At 41.0% G+C, this 22929-nt stretch overlaps 1 protein-coding gene across 26 annotated transcripts in view; it reads right to left on the bottom strand.

Annotated features, from left to right (window-relative positions):
* Btrc (beta-transducin repeat containing E3 ubiquitin protein ligase) overlaps nucleotides 1-22929 on the bottom strand; it is a 188629-nt gene that overhangs the window by 151797 nt on the left and 13903 nt on the right. For 2 of the 26 annotated variants that reach the window (XM_076563210.1, XM_076563222.1), the window contains exon 2: nucleotides 14763-14870. The exons of 21 other annotated variants lie outside the window; for them this stretch is intronic. The gene's annotated coding sequence lies outside the window, so the exon portion shown is untranslated. Of the gene's footprint in view, nucleotides 1-14762; nucleotides 14872-22929 lie in introns of those variants that run through there. 3 more of the 26 variants (XM_076563211.1, XM_076563220.1, XM_076563217.1) reach the window with 2 other exon arrangements.

Below are 22929 nucleotides of genomic sequence, written 5' to 3'. Positions count from 1 at the left end.
TGGGTGGGATGATGGCTCATGTGCAAGTTCCATAGCTGGGGGGAGGGGAAGGGGCAGGCAGACCCTTGGGATCCAATGACCAGCCAATCTAACTTCAGGTTCATTGAAGTCTCAAAGAAGTCAAGTGGCAGGCCAGGAATGGGGGAGCATGTCTTTAATCCCAGTATACTGGGGAGATCTCTGAGTTTGAGGCCTGCCTGCTCTACATAGTAAGGCTACATAGCGAGACTGCCAAATAAACGCAGTGTGAAAGAATAAAGTGGACAGCAAACAGAGGAAAATACTCAAACTCAACCTCTGGTCTCCACATGGATTCAAATTGGTGACTGTGTGCAAGCAAACACACACACACACACATATAATACTTAGGATGAGTGCTCCAATTAATTTTCAAATGAGTTAGAAGGTTATTAATTTAGATACCAAGTTTCTTAGCTTCATCTTTTTGTAGAATTAGTAAATTAAGGAATATGTCAATTTCTCCATTTTTCTACTCTCTGAATCAACTCCAACTAGAACTTGATGGATAAGGAGTGTTTTGTGAAATCTGACCCGTGAAAGCTGAAACCATACTAAAAAACAAAGGAAAGGGTTTTTTTGTTTGTTTTTTTGGTTTTTTCGAGACAGGGTTTCTGTGTAGTTTTGGTGCCTGTCCTGGATCTCACTCTGTAGACCAGGTTGGCCTCTACCTCACAGAGATCCGCCTGACTCTGCCTCCCAGTGCTGGGATTAAAGGTGTGCGCCACCGCCGCCTGGCCCAAAGGAAAGTTTTATTTTGTATTCATCTTAACAGTTGACTTGGATAATTTATTAACCTAAATCTAAAAATAAACTATAAGAGCACTACATTTTAGCATTATAGTATATTAGGCCTCTCGTTATAAAGATGATCAAACATTATATATATTCCAAAGTAGTAAGTTTCAAAAAAGTAGTTCTCACATTTGAAAATATTTGAGAATCACTTTTCTAACTCAAACCTATCCTTCAGGGCTTCAAATGCTGCTGCTTTCCAAGTGACACCCGCCCTCACAGGATGTCGTCTGATCCCAGCAGCAGCTCCAGTGACCACACAGACAAGAACTAGTCTGTACAAGTGTTTGCCTTGTTTGTTCTTGTTTCTGAGGCAAGGTGCTATGTAGCCCAGGCTGGCCTGGAATTCAAAGATCCCACTGTCTCTACTTCCTGAGTGCTGAAATTAAAGACATATATACGTACACTATCTCTGGCTGAAAGACAAGGATTTGAATTGAAAGCTGTCTCAAGAAATCCATTTCTATACATGGATGTAGCAAGAATCTTAAAAGTTCTTATTAATAAAATCAAACCCAGAGGCAGGTATTGGGGTGAATGCTGGAAGATCAGAGAAGCAGAACAAGCCACAGCCACCTCACCTTGCCAATTCCTTAGCTGATCCTGATTCCTCAGACTGGAAGCCTCATCCAGAATGAATCTCAGCTGAACGTTGCTCAAAAGCCTAAAAGCTTAACCAGCTCTAGTATCTGGTTTTCATGCCTTATATACCTTTCTGCTTTCTGCCATCACTTCCTGGGATTAAAGGCTCTTGTTACCATGCCTAGCTGTTTCCAGTGTGGCTTTGAACTCACAGAGATCCAGACGATCTCTGCCTTTGGAATGCTAGGATTAAAGGTGTGAGTGCCACCATTTTCTGGCCTCTATATCTAGTGGCTGTTCTGTTCTCTGACCCCAGATAAGTTTATTAGGGTGCACAATATTTGGGGGAACACAATATCACCACACATGCTATTTCAGGAAAAACTTTTAAGGCAGAAACTTTAAATACCAACAGTAATATTCTAAGTAAGATAACCATTTATATTTATCCCTTTTTACACAATTATGAAATTATATATATCTAAACTGCCCATAAGACTTGGAAGATATAAACCTGGCTTGTTAACTAATGTGACCTCCTATCAAATCTGTGAGACAGAAACAGTGGCACAGGCCTTCACCGCCATCACACAGGAGCTCCAGAAGGAAGGTCTTAAGCTCACAACAATTGTTTTTAAGTTTCAAGGCTGCTTGGATGGAACAAAAAACTTAGAAAGAAGAAAGTGTTAGATACTTAAAAGGGTTGGTGGGGAGGGCATCTGGCTTGGTGGCCTACAGTACCTGCAATCTGGGTAAGGAAGATTCCAAGTTAAGGTCAGCCTGGGCTACATGGTAAGAGCTTGTCTCAAGAAACAACAAAAAAAGCAAACCAAAGGCCATCCCGTAGTCTTCTAGGAGTCCTGCACTAGGCTGGGGAACTAGCTCCACAGTCCAGAGCACTGACTGCTCTTGCAGGGACCCAGACTCCATTCTGGCTAGCATCTACATGGTGGCTCAGAGCCAGAACTCCAGTTCCCAAGCATCAAATGCCCTGCTGTGACCTCTGCAGGCAAGCACCAGGCACACATGTAGTACACATACACACATGCAGCCAAAAATACTCCTACATGTAAAATGCAACAAAGTAATTTTTTTAAAAAGAACTCTACGAAGGCCAGTCTCACCTGCCTTGGAGAATGAAAACACAGGCCTAAGAGGTAGGCAAGAAAAGACCCATCTGCTTAGCGAAATAAAAACCAATGTGACTATTATTCATTGTCTAAGTGCGTTGTCTAAGGAAGGTGCTGGAAAATTCTAAATTCAGATTTTTGAAAGATCACTTTGACAATCCTATTGAGATTAGATTCAAAAAGAAAAATGGCCAGGTAGCAGTGGTGCATGCCTTTAATCCCAGCACTTGGGAGGTTTGAGGCCAGCTTGACCTACAGAGCAAGTTCCAAGACAGCCAGAGCTACACAGAGAAACCCTGTCTTGAAAAATTAAAAAAACAAAAATAAATACTCCTAAAAAGGGAACCATAAAAAATTTCATAAGGATAAATAAGCACAGTAAAATAAAAGTTGCATTTCCCCACAAAAATTAATTATAACAACCCAAAGAAAATTGACAGTGGTGGAATGAGCAATAGATAAATTTGGGATAGCTCTTGGAAAACAACAAACAAGATAATGAACTAGATGTAAATGAGGAGTTAAGGATGAGCCCAGGCTTAAGGTTGTAGGAGTTGAACGACTAGAGGTTTTATTTTGAGGATCAGAAGACCAGAGGAAGAAATTCAGACTTTGCAATATTTAAGTATGCAGTGATAGCTACAAGTCAGAATACATGGGTAGGAGATCATCTATACATTAGGAATCCTCAAAACAGACAATATTCCAAAGCCAAGGAAAAGGATCATCAACCGTAGTAACAATGTATATATAGGAAATCAAAGGGAAAACTAAGAAATCAGACACACAGACACACAGACACACAGACACACACACACACACACACAGAGCTAAGAGAGAGTACGACATGACAAAGCTATGTGAATAAGGCAATATGCTGCGGATACAAGGATAGAGGCCAGTGACATGGCTCAGAAGATGAGGCTGGTTTTAGCTACTCTGAAAAAGCTAAGTTTGATTTATAGGACCCACATAGTAGGAGGGACCAACTCAGGTAAGTTGTCTTATGACTTCCACACCTCCATGTGCTATGACATATTGTGTGTATACACATGCACATAAACAAATGAATGTTTTAATTTATTTTGGTTTTTTAAGACAGAATTTCTCTGTATACTGCTCTGGCTATCTTAGAACTCACTCTGCAGACCAGGCTGGCCCCCGAACTCACAGAGATCCACCTGCCTCTGCCTCCCGAGTGTTAATTAAAGGCATGAGCCACCAACACCACCCAGCTATTTTTTAATTCTTAGAAAAACAAAAAGAGATAGCTGGGCATGACACCTTTAATACCAGCACTTGGGAGGCAAAAGCTGGCAGATCTCTGTGAGTTCGAGACCAGTTGGGTGTATATTTTGAGTTACAGACAAACCAATACATGTAAGGACATGACTTATGATGAAGAGAACACTGCATATCAGCAGAGAATTCATATTCTTCTTTAAAAAAAAAATGATACTGCAGGTCACTGAAACCCATATGAGAAAAAAAAAAAAAAAGCAATGGAATCCCTTCCTCACATCAAAGATACACAAATTCTATAAAGTTGGAAATGTAAAGTGCAGAGCTAAAACATGTAGTAGGAAATAGGAGGCTATTTTCAAATGCTTCTGGTAGGGAAGGCTTGAAGTCACTGCATGCTAAACACAAAGTGCAAAGACTTCCAGCCAGCCTTACACTTGGGAAATAGGGCTCTAATACACTGTCGTCACCTGTGACCTTCAAAGTCTTTCCAGCTCCATCTGAATTTTTCTTTAAAAAAGGAAATTGTCCATGATTCATTTTACTGATAACACATAAAACTGTTTTTCCAAGCAGCATGTGGGATTTGTAAGATGGAATTCTAACTAGGTCTTTTGGGTAGGGTGTGCTGCTGATATAAAACTCATCACAAACTGCCTTTGCTGAATGAGCTAAGTGGGTGGACAGCATTGCCAGTGCTGATACCTAAGAGGATGCAGAAAAGGAGAAGAAGATAAATGTTTCCCAGTCTCCCAGACTGCAGAGTATAAATAACGGAACATGCTGACAGTGTTTAAGGCTGACCTTGATAGAATAGTTTATTTCAAATGCTCCTAGATGTAAAGTGCACTCACTGGGGTAAACTGACCTTGCTGGGCATCTGCTTGGTCATGCCATTTCTCTAATAAAACCGATAAAAGCAGACATATCCTGGAAATATCAGTAGGACAGGAATCAAAAGATTTAAGTGTATCTATTCACATGTTCCTGACAAGTAAAATTCCATCATTGCAGACAGGGATAAATTGTGGCTGCTTGCCTGAGTAGCTAGGGGAAGGAGAATATTAAGAACAGGATGTTCCAGTAAGACATTTTTTATAACCGCCAGCCAAGTCATCTCTGTACCATTTTCCATAACACTACCAAACAAGATACTCAACATTTCATTCTCAAAATGACATTTTATGCTGATGCTCAGATGTCACAGTCAAACCCTTATTAAAATAGTCATAACTAGTTGTACTGAAATGATAATTATCAACAACAAAGGCTTGATAATAAACACATCAAAGAATAATAAAAATAACAATAAGACTAGTGGGGGGGACGGGGGGGGGGGGGGGGACTAGTGCAGAGATATTAACCTAGGTTCACAGGCAGGACTCAGGGATTGCTGATATCTTGAAACAGTATATGAAAGGAAGTGGGGAGAGGGTCTTGTAGCATATAAAAGATCTTCAGGGTAGTCCATGACTACAGAAGTTTAGATGATCCTCCGGATACCTCAAGTTTATAACCCATGGAATTTGGTTTCATTTTAGAAGAGAGTCTAGAACAGACCCACCAAAACTAGACTATGCCTCTTTCTAATTAATTGTACTCATTCTTAATTCAAATTCTTACTTTTAAAATAAAATGCTTAGGGAATAAGGGTATAATTCTGTGGACTAGCATACACCTAGCATGTGAAAGACCTTGGGATCAATCCTCAGTAACCTTTCCATTCCATGGCTTTTAAGCAACTAAATATTCAATACCAGCCAGGCATGGTAGCCACACCTTTAATCCCAGAACTCTGGAGGTAGAGGCAAGAGGATCTCTGTGAGCTCAAGGCCAGCCTGGTCTACTTAGCAAGTTACAGGGCAATATAGTGAAACTCTGTCTCAAAAAATTAATTAATTGCCGGGCGGTGGTGGCGCACGCCTTTAATCCCAGCACTCGGGAGGCAGAGCCAGGCGGATCTCTGTGAGTTCGAGGCCAGCCTGGACTACCAAGTGAGTTCCAGGAAAGGCGCAAAGCTACACAGAGAAACCCTGTCTCGAAAAAAACAAAAACAAAAACAAAAACAAAAAATTAATTAATTAGTTAATTAATTAATTCCAGGGAGTAAAAATGGCGGCTATCAGCTAAGAACACTTACGCTGAGTTCAGTTCCCAGCACCATGCTGGGTGATTTACAATCACCTGGGACACAAGCTCTTAGTGATTTGACCTCTTTTCTGGCCTCTGTAGGTACTTGCACACACATGGCACACTCACACAGAGAAACAAACACACATACTTGTAAATAAAAATGAATCTTAGCCAGGCGATAATGGCGCACACCTTTAATCCCAGCACTCAGGAGGCAGAGGCAGGTGGATATCTGTGAGTTCAAGGCCAGCCTAGGCTACCAAGTGAGTTCCAGGAAAGGCGCAAAGCTACACAGAGAAACCCTGTCTCGAAAAACCAAAACAACAACAACAAAAGTTCAGTAACAGCCACATGTGATGGCCCATGCCTTTCGCTGCAGCAGACCCAGCTATATCTCTGCGTTCCAAAGTTTGCCTGGTCAACCTAGTGAGTTCTCCAGGCCAGCCAGAGCTACATAATGAGCCTCTGTCTAAAAAATAAAAATAAATAAGATTTCAATATCATCCTTGCACTCCAAATCTTCTCTCTTTCCTCAGTTTATCTTCCTGCTCTTCAAGCTTCTTTGTACACTCAAATTCTAACTATACAGTATTTTATTCCTCAGTGAGATAATTTCTTTTTAAGGCTTCTCCACAAGGAATCACTTTTACTAGATCTTGAGTATATTTTCTAATCAACTGGAGACAAGATCTGACTCCTTTTGCCAATTAATTTGGGCTGTTAATTTAAGCTCATCAATCCTGGAGCTTTTAGAAAAAATAAACAGTTTGGCAAAAATTTAGTGATGGATTCACACCCCTATCTCATAAATCTGTAATTTTTTTTTTTTAAAAGACACAAAACTTACTAATGAGAACTATAATTCACCAACAACTACACATAAGAAACTACAGTTCTGCTGACTGGCAAGTAATTTGCAAGGGCAGATCAGTTTAGCTACATAAAAGAAATATCCACCTGCACGTACTAGCACTAATCAGGGTGTGAAATTAAACTTCTTATTCGAAAAGAAATAGCTGCTTCAAGCTTGTGATTTAGTCAGGGAAGCAAATATTAAGGTCATTCTCTTCTCTCTGATGTCTACAGCATTTCTAATAGAGGAAGAAAAGAAGGGGGCCAATCAGCTAACTTCTATAAAAGTGAAAATATCCCAGTGACATGACAAATTTTCCACTTGCTTAATCTCACAGATGTAACCAAACCAACCTGCTACAGAGTGCAGAGATCACTTACATACTTGGAAAGCCCAAACCAATGACTGTGGATGCCTAGCCAAATTAGTCAAAACAGGGATCAGAGTACAAAGAATTCAACAAATATTATGTGCTATATTAAGTTTTAAAATAACCTATTACCATTTTCATTACAACACGGCCCATTTGGGATTAGCTGGGCTAATAAGACCCTAATTCAGCAATTTAGCCAGCTGTTAAAATTTTCCCAGTATTTGTCAAAATCTGCTAATACAAACTTCAACTTATTCTAATACACTACAGTCCCACTCTTCTGGCAGAGTTAGGAAGGGGGCAAAATCCAAAGCACTGACTTAACAGAGCTATAGAAGCTAGAGTTTCTTAAAGTGTAGTCCTAGCCAGCAGCAGCACTAGTGAGACATGCAGTGAGACGTGCAAACTGACGGAATGGACAAGTCCAGGAGACACCTACAGCTTTCCAGGCAATAGTAATGTACTCCTTAAAATTGAGTCTTCTTTAAGGAGCCTAAGTAATGCTTTGTTCTTTGTTTTTGTTAGTTTGAGACAGGCTCTTGCTAGGACTGAAGCCCCAACTAGCCTTGAATTTGCAATCCTCCTGCCTCAGCTTCCACCTGCCTTACTAATATCGTCATTAAAGATAAAGATCTAGGGGGTTATGAGATGGCTCAAAAGGAAGAGGTGCTTGCCACTAAGCCTCACCATCTGAGTCTGATCTCAGGGTTCTGCATACACATAATAAATGTAATTTTAAAAACCTGCTGGGAGTAGTGGTTCATAATTGCAATCCAGGGACTGAGGAGGCAGAGGCAAGAAATGTCACTACATGTTCCAGAACAGCCAGGGTTATATATAGTATTTCTCTCTCTTAAATGCATGATAATAAACAATTATCAAGCATTTGCAGGGCATAGTGATTCATGCCTATCTAAATACTAGCTGAGGCAGGAAAATAGTTTGAGTTCAAGGCCAACCTGGGCTACAAAGTGGGTTCCAGGTTAGCTTGGACTAGAGTATGACACTATCTTTAAACAAACAAACAAAAAACAAAAACAAAAAAACTAAGTATGCAACATGTCATGATGCAAAAATTAAATTTTAAGGCTGCCAAACTGGCTCTGAAGGTACAAGCACCTGCTAAGCAAGTCTGACCACCAGAGTTCCATCCGTGGAACCCACATTAGGATGGAAAGAGAACTAAATCTACAAGACTGTCCCCAGACATTTACACATGCACTGTGGTGCTCACACACCAGTCCATAATAAGTGTGGACTGGAAGGATGGCTCGGTTGCTGTGGATATTGCTCTGTATAAATAAAATGCTGATTGGCCAGTAGCCAGGCAGGAAGTATAGGCGGGACAAACAAGAGAAGAGAATTCTGGGAACAGGAAGGCTGAGGCAGAAGACGCCGCCAGCCATGAATATCAACATGTAAGATACTGGTAAGCCACGAGCCATATGGTGAGGTATAGATTTATAGAAATAAGTTAATTTAAGATGTAAGGACTAGATAGATAGAAGCCTGAGCCATTAGGCCAAACAGTTTAAATAATATAAGAATCTGTGTGTTGGGCTGGAGAGATGACTCAGTGGTTAAGAGCACTGGCTGCTCTTCCAAAGGTCCTGAGTTCAATTCCCAGCAACCACATGGCAGCTCACAACCATCTATACTGAGATCTGATGCCCTCTTCTGGCCTGTAGGCAAAACATGCAGGCAGAACACTGTATACATAATAAATAAATCTTAAAAAAAAAAAAAAAAAAAAAGAGTCCGTGTGTTTATTTTATAAGTGGGCTGCGGGACTGCCAGGGCTTGGTGGGAGCTGGAGAGAAACTCCAGCTACACTCGGGTTAAAAGCACTGATGCTCTTCCAAAGGACCCAGGTTTCCTTCCCGTCACCCACACAGCAGTTCACACCACCAGTTGCCCTCTTCCAGCCTCTGAAGGCACTACACAACACAGACACACATGCAGGTACAACTCTCACACACATTTAAATTACAAAAATAAAAATAGAAAATGTTTAGATTAAATCTTTTTTGTTTGTTTGTTTGTTTTGTTTTGTTTTGTTTTTTGAGACAGGGTTTCTCTGTGTAGCTTTGGAGCCTTTCCTGGAACTCACTTGGTAGTCCAGGCTGGCCTCACAGAGATCCGCCTGGCTCTGCCTCTGGAGTGCTAGGATTAAAGGTGTGCGCCACTACCGCCCGGCACAGCACACTAGACTGTTAGGTACCAAGTTATTCATGTTAGGTACCAAGTAATCAAATGGAGGCCTTGATAAATAAACCTGATAGTCTTGAGTTCCATCCCAGGAACCCACCCACATTAAAAAAAAAAAAAAAGTATGATGTAATGTTACGCTCGCAGGCTGGCCAGCCAGCCTGGGGTAGGGAAGCACAGCATAGGAAACAAGAGAGACTGCCCTAATGAGGCAGGAGACAATGAATGGACTCCCACAGTAGTCCTCTGATCTGTACACACATGACAGGAAGCATACACTCAAAGACACATGCACAGGTACACACAACATGAAACATGCACTCAAAGACATACATCACACACACATATGCACATGCATGCACACCCACAATTAAGAAAGGTCAACAGCACCTATTTGTAACCCCAGGACTGAAAAGGTAGAGGCAGGATCAATAGGATCAATAGGTCAACTATATATACATAGGAAAACTCAGGCCTTTTAGTTGAGAGACACACTGACAAAGAGGTTCGGCTCACCTGGACCAGAAAGTCCCATTTACCCCTATAAGGAAAGTAACTTTGAAACAAATAATCACTTCTCTACTATGTTTCTGCTTCCCTCAGCAACTCCCCTTTTTCCCCTATAAAAATTAGCCTTCTTTGCTGAGCTCATCAGAACACACATTCTCCTTTTAGAGAATAGTGGTGCCCACTTCCAGAGTCACAAATGAAAGCCAATTAAGATTTTTAGTGGCTCACACCTTTAATCCCAACACTCGGGAGGCAGAGCCAGGCGGAGCTCTGTGAGTTCAAGGCCAGCCTGGTCTACAGAGTGAGATCCAGGACAGGCTCCAAAGCTACACAGAGAAACCCTGTCTCAAAGAAAAAAAAAAAAAAAGATTTTTAACCTACAGCCAGAGAGATGGCTCAGCCATTCAAAATACTTCTGTTCTTCTAGAGAACCTGAGTTTGGTTCCCAGCACCCACATGCAGCAGCTCACAACCATCTCTAATTTCAACACGATCTTCTATCCTCCACAAGCACCTCACACACATGGCATACACTCTCATAAACACACATATACACATAAATGTAAGCAAGATTTATTTTTAATTATATGCATGTGTCTATCTGGGGGTAAATATGAGTGCAGATAACTGAGGTCAACAGTCTTGCATCCCCATGGAGCTGGAGTTTCACACATTTGTGAGTCACCAGATACAGGTGCTGGTAACTGAACTCAGGACCTCTGCGAGAAGCATGTTGTCTTAACTGCTGAGCCATCTCTCCAGTCCCCAAAATAAATCTTTTAAAAGATCTTAAAGTAGGGGCTGGAATGTCACTAAGTGGTGACACCTTTACAATGGAAAAGTGAGGTACACAAAGCCCTGACAAAAAGATCACTTAACAGCTGGCCTTTAATCTCAGCACCCAGGAGGCAGAGCCAGGCAGATCTCTGTGAGTTGGAGGCCAGCCTGGTCTACAGAGCGAGATCCAGGACAAGCACCAAAACTACACAGAGAAATTTTGTCTTGAAAAAACAAACAAAAAGACATGAGCAACCATACCTGACAAGGAAAATACTTTTTTTTTTTTTTGGTTTTGTTTTTCAAGATAGGGTTTCTCTGTGTAGCTTTGTGCCTTTTCTGGAACTCACTCTGTAGCCCAGGCTGGCCTTGAACTCACAGAGATCCGCCTGGCTCTGCCTCCCAGTGCTGGGATTAAAGGCGTGCACCACCACCTCCAGACAAGGGAAATACTTCTTATGTTTAAGAAATACAAGCGCCAGGAATGGTGGCGCACACCTTTAATCCAAGCACTCAGGAGGCAGAGGCAGGCAGGTCTCTGAGTTTGTGACCAGCTTGGTCTATATATTAAGGACTAGGGCAGCCAGGGCTGTACAGAGATCCTGTGTGGAGGTTTAAATGAGAATGGCCCCCACAGGCTCACAGATTTGACTACATGGTCACCAAGGAATGGCATTATTTGAAAGATTAGGGGTTTGGCCTTGTTGGAGGAAGTGTGTCACTGGGGTTGAGCTTTAAGGCTTCAAAAAGCCCATTCCAAGTCCAGAGTTTCTCTCTTCCTGCTGCCTGCAGATCCAGATGTAGTTCCAGATATTTCTCCAGCATGATGTCTGCTTACACGCCACCATGCTCCCCACCATGACGACAATGTAAACAAGCCCCAATAAACACTTTCTAAGAGTTGCCATGGTCATGGTGTCTCTTCACAGCAATAGAACATTGACTAAAGACAGCCAGTCTCCAAAAAAAAAAAAAAAAAAGGTTGAGTATCATACTTGAAACTTACAAATGATTTACAAAAAAAGGTATAGCCACATATAAAGAAAAGTCAGATATGCTAGAATGTTAACAACAGACGAGGCCAGGTGAAGAATGTGGTTTATCACTGTACTTTTCCCAGAAATTTTGTGTAGATTGTTTTTCAAGATTAGGGCTAAAATGGGGGTAGTGGTACACACCTTTAATCCCAGAACTTGGGACAGAGGCAGGTAGATTAACTGTGAGTTTGAAGCCAGCCTGATATGCAAAGTGATTCTAGTCCAGCCAAGAATAGTGAGACTTGTCAAAAAAAAAAAAAAATGAGAAGACAGACAGACACACAGACTGACTGACTAGGATTAGGAGAACTCAGTCCATACAGCATTTGCCTGGCAAGCCTGAGAACCTGAATTTGATCTCTAGCATCCACATAAGAAGGCTGGCTGATGGGAAAGCCGTGATCCATGTCTAGGAAGGTGAAGGTAGACAGGCCCCTGCATTTCTCTATACTAAAGGATATACCTGAGGTTGGCACTCTTCATCCTCCTTGCACACATGCATGCTCATTTGGACACATACACTAATACTATTCACATGCCTCTTCAAAAAACGTTTTTCTAAAATAAGCGCCAAAAATGCTACCAACAGAGCTAGGGAGATAGCTCACTGGTAAAACACTTACCACGAAGTATGAGGACCTGAGTTTGATCCCTAGGACCTAGGCAAATCCAGATGCAGTAGCACATTTGTCATCCCAGGGCTCCTACATCAAGATGGGAAGTAGAAAAGAATCTCAAAGGCCAGCTAGCCTGACCTGAGCAGCAGCTAACAAGAGAACTTGTCTCAAACAAGGTGGGAAGCAAGGGCCGACATCCAAGGTTGTCCTCTGACCCCAAACAATTCACACAAATATACAGGGATGTAGTGGGTGGCTGTTTGAGTCATGCCCTGAAGCACCACCCCAGTGAGGTAGCAGGTAGCTGTTACACTTGCCAATGACCTTGAAGTACATGTCCCTGGGGCATGGCCATTGGGGGACCCTTAAGACTTGGGATGAATGTACACTCTCTCTCTCTCTCTCTTAGCTACCTCATGGTTTGGATGCTTGAGATCTTGAACCGAGCGGATCAGTGTGGGACATAGCTCAGCTTTCCCAGACCCTATGATAAATCTCCTGTGGTTGTGAGTTAAGTCCCAAATAAATTCCTTTGATCATTAAGTTGACCCCATGGATTGCTAGCAACTTAATACAAATATCTGGTGCCCTAGAAATATTGCATAATGCTTTATTAACCTTGAAATTTCTTAATGCTGATGAGAAAGGGACAACAGCTGCAGAGAGACATTGGGTGATAGGAAAAACTCCTGAGCTAAACCAATGGGTTTACTTCAAAAATGTGTTGACCTTGGAATGGAAACCAGGATATGTCCTACAATGGGGAAGGGGTTTTGCTTTTGTTTCTGCAGGAGAAGAAATACTATAGATAGCAACAAAATTAATAAAAATTCGATTTGAACAGGAGAAACCCCTTGATGAGGAGAAATAATAGGTCATCCATCAATGTGACATCTCTACAAGTTGTAAGAAAAACCTAACAAGGGTTGGGGCAGGGTTCTGTTTTCTGTCTTTATAGGATAATACAAATACCCATCTTCCAGAAGTCATAAAGCCTTGGACATCCAGATGTCTAGAGCAAAAGAAAAGAATCTATTGGTACCATTCTACACAGGGTAATAATATCTCACTGCTTAACATCTGTATCTCTTTAACTCTAGAAAAGTTGTGGTCCCGATTCAATTATAAATCAAGCTGGCTTTGGAATTGGAATATGGCTCTCTCCTTCTCTAAACCCAAGCATATTGCTAAAATATCAAGAGATCCTGTCTCATCCGAAGAGCCAACTGGTGTGAGACAGAAGAAAACCCATAATCTAGGGACCACTGTCATCTAGATTCTATTTCTTTCCATGCTTGTCCTTGCTTTAGAAGAATTCTTTCTCTATCCAGAATAAATCCAAAACTTTCCATCTTGATATTAAAAATGTTCAAGTTTTCCACAGTTAAAAAAAAAAAAAAGCATTTCCAGCCGTGTGGTGGCGGCGGCGGCGGCGGCGGCGATGGCGCACGCCTTTAATCCCAGCACTTGGGAGGCAGAGGCAGGCAGAACTTTGTGAGTTCAAGGCCAGCCTGGTCTATAGAGCGAGATCCAGGAAAGGCGCAAAGCTACACAGAGAAACCCTGTCTCCAAAAAAAAAAAAAACAAAAAAAAACAAAAAAAAAAAAGTATTTCCAATAGGAATCTCTGACATCTCCAGAAGGAAGATGAGGCCCCACAGTGACTACTCTACCCAGTCCAGAATGATGCCAGGATACTCATGAACATTACTCAGTGATCAACCTTGGACTGAAAACTCTCCAGGACAGCTCCAAGATGAAATGGTCTATCATACTACACTTCTAGCCAGAATCTCAGACAACCTTACCCCTTACCCTGAGACTGGCTGCAAAATCTACAGCTAGTCCAATTGAGACCTAACTATCTGAGCTTTCTTACAGGACCCCACAGAGATACCGTCACCCTATACAGCAGGAAGAAATTCTAAGAAAATAACGCCCTTTCTCCCCAAAGGTTTCATTTTTCTCAGGGTTATGGATGATGGTATAGGGTTGAGGGTGGAAAAAAAATATTCTCCCTAAGAAAAGAAAAAGGGGAATGGATAAGTATAGGATATTAAGGTAGATTATTGTATATACTAGTAAACTAATTTAGTGAAATATCAGCTTTATATAATTTACCCTGTTATGGATTCTTGTATATTGATACATTCCTATTTAAGATAACTTGTATTTTGATACTAATACAGAACTAATGTACATATATTTCTACTCCTATTTGAAATATTTTGTATATTGACACAAATGTAAAATTATATTTGTCACACTGTATGCATGTTCTACCTCTGTTTAGGATATTTTATATATTGGTACATGTTTAGGATTGTTGTCATATTACATATTGCACTATAAATTTCTACCTCTGTTTAAGGTATTTTGTGTATTGTCACAATTTTGAGGTCATTGTCCTTTTACTGTAAATTTGTTTACAGACTACCTTGTTTTAATGAAGCCTTAGACTTAGGTTATTTAGGCAGATAATACTTACAGATTTAGTCAACCATGCTTGTCATCTCTATAGTTATGTTAGTTAGGTTGTCCAGATTTACAGATACATAGGTCAGAGGGACAGGTAATCTTCAAAGACTTCACAGACCTAGAGAATATGGCATTTAAATAACTTAGAATTCTGTTGATGTGAGACACGATTGCTCCTGGCAGCATTGATCTGATCCCAAGAGAATGTTGGCTTTCAAGATACTCCATTTAGAAGTTTGTCTTCTTCCTGGCGCATAATGGCCTCCTGGGCAAAGAACTGCCCTGACCTCGACTGCTGACAGTAGAGTGCTGTCCTTTCTGGGTGAGCAGGACACAAGGAAAAGTGACTACTGAACTCTGTCAAGAGACGGTAAGATGCTCTTTCAAAATTCCTGCTTCTGAAAATGGTCTGTCAAATATTCTAAGCCTGTAGCCAAACTGGATGCCCCAACAGTGCTGAGAAACTTTAGGTGACTGTCCAGGCTACCAGCTGTCTCTGTCTACTCTTGCAAGATTTCCAAAAGTTGCTTGTGTGCATTTTTTATTTTCTCAGGTATTATTATATTCCTTCTCAGGTCTTTAATGGGGTTGAAGACTAACAGTTACAGTTACAATCTTTTCATATCTTAGCCAGAACATACTAAGTACTAGATTCAGACTCTTCAGGATAGAACAGCTTTTGGAATAATCTCTGTAACATGCCATTTACCTATGTTCTGAATATCTCTGGATTTTAGTATGTGTCTCTTGTTTGATGTTGTTCTTGTTGGTTGTAGTTCCATTTTGCTTAGGTTATTACACATTATTTCTCCTGGACAATATTTAATAATCATTCCTATTGTATATAGTTTTGTGTTAGGTTAGAACTTTCTTATTTAGACAAAAGGGGGAGATGTAGTGAGTGGCTGTTTGAGCCATGCCCTAAAGTACCACCCCTAGTGAAGTAGCTGGTAGTTGTTATACTTGCCTATGATCTTGAGGTACATGCCCCTGGGGCATGGCCACTGGGGGACCCTTAAGACCTGGGATGCACGTATGCTCTCTCTCTCTCTTGGCTACCTAGTGGTTTGGATGCTGAGATCTTGGACGAAGCAGATCAGTGTGGGACATAGCACAGTTTTCCAGTGGTTGTGAGTTAACCCCCAAATAAATTCCTTTGATCATTAAGCTCTGTGGATTGCTAGCGATTTAATCCCAATATACAGACAGTAAAAAATTTATAATATAAGTAAAAAGGGGAAAGGAGACAGCTATGGTGGCACATATATGTAACTCAATGTTTGGAAGGCTAAGGCAGAAAAGATCGTGAGTTTGAAGGTAGCTGTGCTATACACATACTGAGTTCTAAGCCAGCCTACGCTGTCTCCAAAAACAAAAGGATGAAAAGAAATAATAATTCAGATTCTCTCTGAAGCTACAGTGGAGCTAATTCCATTATAAACTGTAAATGCTGTTAAGTCGAAGGTGAATGTAAAAGCCAGGCATGGTAGCACATGTCTGTAGCTTCAGTACTTGGGAGGCAGAGACAGGAAGAACTGTTCATGACCAGCTTTACTACACAGATTTACAACCAGCCTATAGGAATGCCTTAGCTTAAAACAATTGGGGGAGGGGAAAGCTGAAATATCAAGTCTGTCTTTATGGGAAACATTGCTTAAGATGCTTTTATAATTTCCAAAATACTTTCATTCTTAAAATTTCCCTTTATCCTCATAACAGCTCTTTGACACAAAAGTAGGTAATCATATCAGTGCTTTCCAGATAAGAAATGAGACTCAAATCAGTTAAGCAACTTATTCATTGTTGACGTCTAGAAAGTAGAACCTGGGAACCAGGTCTTGTTTTCACTATAGCACAATGTAAATTTTACATTATAAATTTACATTATCCCAGTCACAGGTATTTCAAAGAAAGCATGAACAAGACAGGACTTCTGCATTGTCAGTAATAAGCCAAAGAAGTTATCACTGACTGGTCCACTCAACACCAACATCACTGTGTGGAGCTTTGATATTTTTCTTAAATACCTCTGAAAACAAGGATCAAAAAATATGAACTCTTATAAAAAGGGCTTTATTGTATTTTTATGGCTTATTACATACCTTGTAACAGTCATTTTGTTAAATGTGAATGTCAGTTTGATTTTCGGTCCCTTTTTTCCTGGCTATTTACAAGCTTTGTAAGAATCGTTCCTTAATTAAGTCTAAACATAGTTTTATATAAATGGATTCCTGGAAATAAAACGTTCAGACTTAAGAAATGATTGTTACAGAGACTGTAACAGGCTGTAAAAAAACGAATGCCACTTTAAACAAAGATTTCTCATTTTAATTAAAAAGATAATCATCAGAACATTCCTACACTTAACAGAACCATTTAAAGAAGCTTCTTTGAGGAAAAAAATACGTGTCTTATCTAGGCTTCCATCGTATAATCTATAATGTATCTGGATCCATGTTTCAGTTGACTTGACAGAATTCTTATGTACCGAACCTACAGTTTAAAGATACTCTGAAGGAGAACAGGTCTGAGGGCTAGAGATTTAGCTTAGCACTGGAGCATATGCCTAATGAGCACAGCTCTGGGTTCTCATCCCAATATTGAAGAAAAAAGACTAGCATGTCCAAATGAGGTAAGCCTCATTTCTATCATTTCTAGTTCTTTTTAAATATAAATATTGTCAAAAGATTTTGTTTTCTCTAGGAGGTACTGTCAAGATACATTTAAGAATACTTCTAATATAGCCAGGTACAGTGACACACACCTTTAATCCCAGCACTGGGGAGGCAGAGGCAGGAGAATTTCTGTGAGTTCAAGGCCAGCTTTGGTCTACATAGTGAGTTCCAGCACAGTCAGAGCTACATAAGACCCTGACTTCAAAAAACTTCAAACAAACAAACAACAAAACCTTTAATCCATTTTAGGACAGGTGTGGTAGTTGTACTTTTAAACCCAGGGTTTGGAAGGCAGAGTAGAGATAAGAAAACTGCCAGGCAAGCAGAGACCAGGAGATCACCAGGCTGGTCTAGATGGCAAGATTCACGCTAGCCATGACTATAAAGCAAGACTCTTCTCTCTAAAACATACTTTTTAGATGACCACGTATGAATATAACCAGGATTAGGCAGCTTGTTGATGAAGTTTGTGTCAGGTAAAAAGATTGTATTTAGGGAATGAAGAGATGGCTCAGCAGTTAGCAGCACTGGGTTCAATTCCCAGCACCCACATGGTGGCTCACAACTATAACTCCAGTTCCAGGGGATCAGACACCTTCACACATGCAGGCAAAATATCAATGCACATGATATAAAACTAAAATATTTTTTAAAAGATCATATTTAGAAGACTTATCACAAAGTCAAAGGTGATACAAATATCTATATAAAAAGTCTCTACTCCAAAACTCCAATAGAAGTTGAACTCATCCACTGCAGTTTCTTCCTTCCCTTCCTTGCCTCACCCCATACCCACTGTTGTTCTTGTTGAGACAAGATCTCACTTTATAGCTCTAGACCGCCTGGAACTTGCTACATAGATCCTTCTGTCTCCTGGGCACCGTCACACCCTGTGCATTGTGGTTTTCTAAATCTCATGTCTGGAAATGGCTAAAGGTTAAAAAAAATTTTTTTTAATTTTTTTCAAAGAAAAAAAGAAAAAGAAAAGAGCTATTAGAGACTGAATTTGAAAAGATGCTGGATTCTTTTCAATTGATTCATTTGACTTTTAAATTGTCTGTTTTTAACTCAAATTGTGCCAAATTTGTTACAGTTGGACAACATTCTAAGAGAGTAAAAAGCAGCTCATAATTAACTGTCATTATAATTAACTCCAACTTGAAAAAGATACAAATGTTCTACTTAAGTCACCTTTTCGAAATTACACAAAAGCTAAGCTTGAATACCACCACCTGACAATCTATTTCTACAGCAATATATTACTGAAAACTGCTTCAGAGTGCTTTCTATTCTCCCATGGAAACAAGTCACAATGAGAAGGCTATTTCCTAACTGAGACTTGGTAGCAAAGAAAGGACTGGCATAAGGAACACCATCAAAACAGACTCAGTAACTGTAAAACTCTGCAATCACTAAAAAAGGAAATTATGCACCAGCTTCATAAAATGGGAGTAACACCAATGACAGCAAGCATGCACTCAGACTGTACAAAGCATAATTCTTCCATCTTCACTCATTAAACAAGCTTAACCTCAAGCTAATAACAACTAAAATAAACACTAAACATTTAATTACCCATCACTTAGTTTTGCTCTCTATCATAGAAACTGCTGCTTGGGATGAGTTACACAAAAGGGAGATGAGGTTGAAGCCAAGAAAGCATATTACTCAAGAGAAAAGCTGCCTCGACTTTCTGAATTAGTTCCCCAAATTAGCAAGTTTTCCAAGGTCATGCCCTGTACGACCAGGACAGGAAATGGGTAGATATTGACCATCTTGCTCAAGATGACCATTGTAAAATGGGCATGGAAACATATGCCTGATCCCAGCACTCAACAATGGGGCAGGACTGCTGTGAGCTCAAAGCCAACCTGACCACCTATGGAAACTCTTAAACACATATAGAGCCACAAATACTCAAACTAAGGACCAAAGACACTACAAAAAAACTTCAGTGGCTTTCTCTCATCCTCAGTGTCATGGCTTTCCGTATTGAAACTCTATATACAAGTCTCAAGTTTACCTTACACATCCTTGAAAGATCATGAACATTCCATAACATAAACTCTTTAATTAAAAGTATTTGCATGCCAGGTGTAGTGACACACACCTGTAATCCCACCATCTGGGAGGCTGAGATAGGACAGTGAGCTCGAGGCCAGCCTGAGCTACTACCAAGACCATGTCTCAAATGAAAATAACGAAATTGCATAAAGTCTAGGAGCACAGTGATGCACACCTTTCTACTTTGAACCCAGCACTCCAGAGGCAAGGGCACGGGAACCTCTGTGAATTTAAAGCCAGCCTGGTCTACATAGGGAGTTCCAGGACAGCCAGGGCTACAGAAAGATCTTGTCTCAAAAAATAAATATATAAATAAATAAATGACTATTTCATGATTATAAAACTTAACAGTGTTAAGATAGCTGTCCTAAACCCAGTGTAGTGGTACAAATCTATAATCTCAATATTTGGAAGGGAGAGGACCAAGGAGTTCCATGTCATCCTCAGCTACACATCAGGTTTGGCTATACTGCAAGTCAAGGCCAGCTTGAGCTACAGGAGATGCTATCTCAAAAACAAAACAAACAAATAGAAAAACAAATCTCAGTTCTAGGCAGGAGCTGGAGCTTGTGAGAGTGGGGGCCTGAGGAAAGCTGGAGCTGCTGGTGGGAGTAAGTGAGACCTCAGGAGGAAACTAGGGCACAACAGATGTAGTAGTGACAATAGGTACTTTGGGGGACTAAGAATTGCTTCCTCATCTTCTCTAAAAGACAAATGCAGACATTAGCGTGAGATTAGGAGTGGGCTACTCTGTCAGCATACCTTCTAGGCTCTATCTCTATCTTCTAGTGGAAAATACATCAATGGGCAGAAACAGTAAGCTAATGTTCTTCTGTAACAACATAAGGAGTAATGTTTGAAACTTCAGCACACTGATCATGTAACTGAAACCAAGTTTTTCCTTGTTCAGTTTGTTTTCTTTGGAGGGAGGTGTTTGTTGGTTTTGGTTTGTGTTGTGTTTTGAAATGGGGTCTCATGTAGCATAGGCTGGCACACTGGAATCACTATGTAGCCAAGGTTAGCCTTGAACTCTTGGTCCTCCTGCCAAATGCTGGGATTACAGGCATATACCACTCTACCTGGCTCTTTGCTTTTTAAGAAAAAGTCTTAGGCTAAAGAGATGGCTCAGTAGTTATGAGCACTTGCTAAACAACCTAAAAACCTGAGTTAGCATCATCTCTGCACCCACATAACAAGCTGGAAGTGGTCTCACGGGGGTCTATAGCCCTAGTGCCGTGAAGGCTGTGTAGACAGGCTTGCTGGCTGTCAACATAGGCAAAAAAGGGAGACTCAGATTCAAAGAGAGATTCTACCTCAAAAGAATAAGACAGTGATGGAGAAGAATAACTGACACCCTCCTCCAGTTGCTATGTGTGTACCCACTCATACATATTTCCAGACAATGGCAATGGGGTGCGGGGGTGCGTGCCTACGTGCGTGCGTGCGTGCGTGCGTGCGTGCGTGCGTGCGTACGTACGTACATGTACGTGTACTTCATTCTTTAGCCTAGGCTGGGCTAGAATTAATTATGTATCACACACTGGTCTTAAATTTGCAACAATTCACTTGTCTGAGCATCTTGAATGCTGGGATTAAAGGTGTAAACCACCATACCCAGCTTAGCCCATCACTTTCAAAAGTACCATAGTCATGTCAAAGAAAAGCTAAGGAATCATTTCCAGACTGAAAGAGACTAAAGAATGAGAACAATTTTACTTAGTCTTTTTTTGTTCAGAGGGTGGGGAATGGGCCTCATTTTGTAGCTTAGAATGATCTCAAACCCACTAGATATACCCCAAGATGACCTCTGACCTCAAACCTACATCCTCCTGCTTTAGCCTCCTGAGGGCTGGATTGAAAGGTGAGCACCAAGCCGGGCGGTGGTGGCACACACCTTTAGTCCCGGCACTCAGGAAGTAGAGGCAGATGGATCTCTGTGAGTTCCAGGCCAGCCTGATCTATACAGTGAGTTCCAGGACAGGCTCCAAAGCTATACAGAGATACCCTGTCTCAACACCTCCCCCGCCAAAAAAAGGTGTGCACCATTAAGCTAGATGTCACGGACCTCAGGATTAAAGTGGCAAAGGCAAGGGAATTCTGAATTTGAGGCCAGCCTGGTCTACAGAGTTTCAGGACAGCCAGGGCTATACAAAGAAACCTTGGCTTGAAAAACAAAAGTTGTGTACCATCATACTTGGTTGGATTGGAACTTTTTGTTAGAAAGCCCATTACTGGAATGGGCAGAGTATGAATAAGGTCTGAAGACCAAATCTGTTATCTGTACTACATCATGTTCATTTCTAACTTCTTAAATGTGCATGATGTTTATCCGTGTATGTGTCCCTGTGTGTGTGTGTGTGTGTGTGTGTGTGTGTGTATGTATGTATGTATATGATTGTGTGTGTGTGTGTGTGTGTGCGCGCGCGCATGCGCGCACACGTGCCATGGCTTATGTGGGGTTGAAAGGGGGTGTCAGGCCTCACCCTCCATCTTGCTCAAGATAGGGTCTCTTGTTGTTTACAGCTGGAAACACCAGTACCTTAGTTAGGGTTTCTATTGCTGTGAAGAAATACCATGACTATGGCAACTCTTAAAAGAAAGCATTGAAGGGACTGGAGAGATGGCTCAGAGGTTAAGAGCACTGACTGTTCTTCCAGAGGTTCTGAGTTCAATTCCTAGCAACCACATGGTGGCTCACAACCATCTGTAATGAGATCTGGTGCCCTCTTCTGGCCATAAAGACACAGCACTGTATGCATAATAAATAAATCAAGAAGAAAGAAGAAAGAAGGAAGAAGGAAGAAGAAGGAGGAGGAGGAGGAGGAGGAGGAGGAGGAGGAGGAGAAGGAGAAGGAGAAGAAGAAGAAGAAGAAGAAGAAGAAGAAGAAGAAGAAGAAGAAGAAGAAGAAGAAGAAGAAGAAGAAGAAGAAGAAGAAGAAAACATTTAATTGGATGGCTTACAGTTTCAGAGGTTTAGTCCATTATTACCAAGGCAGGAAACATGATGGCAGGCATGGTGCTGGAGCAGTCCTACATCTTGACATGCAGGCAACAGGAAGTGGTCTGAGACACTGGGCATGGTTTGAGGATATATGACACCTCAAAGCCCTCTTCCACAGTGACACTTCCTCCAACAAAGCCACACCTCCTAATAGTGCCACTCCATTTGGGGGCCATTTTCTTTGAAACCACCATAACCAGGCTGGCAATTCCATTTCTACCTACCATCTCCCTATCCAGGCATCCTGGGACTACACATACTCATGCTATTGCATCTGGCTTTTATGTGGGTTCTGTAGACCCAAAGTCAGATAGTTAGGTTTTTCTGGACAGCCTTTTATCCACCGAGCTATCTCCCCAGCCCAATTTCTAAATTTTAATGTTTAGAGTTATATAATATTTTTGCTTGTAGAAAATGCATATTAAAGTGTTTAGTAA

The sequence above is a fragment of the Peromyscus maniculatus genome, chromosome 1, assembly GCF_049852395.1.
Source record: "Peromyscus maniculatus bairdii isolate BWxNUB_F1_BW_parent chromosome 1, HU_Pman_BW_mat_3.1, whole genome shotgun sequence".
NCBI classification, from domain to species: domain Eukaryota; kingdom Metazoa; phylum Chordata; class Mammalia; order Rodentia; family Cricetidae; genus Peromyscus; species Peromyscus maniculatus.
This window is presented reverse-complemented; position numbering and strand designations above follow the sequence as displayed.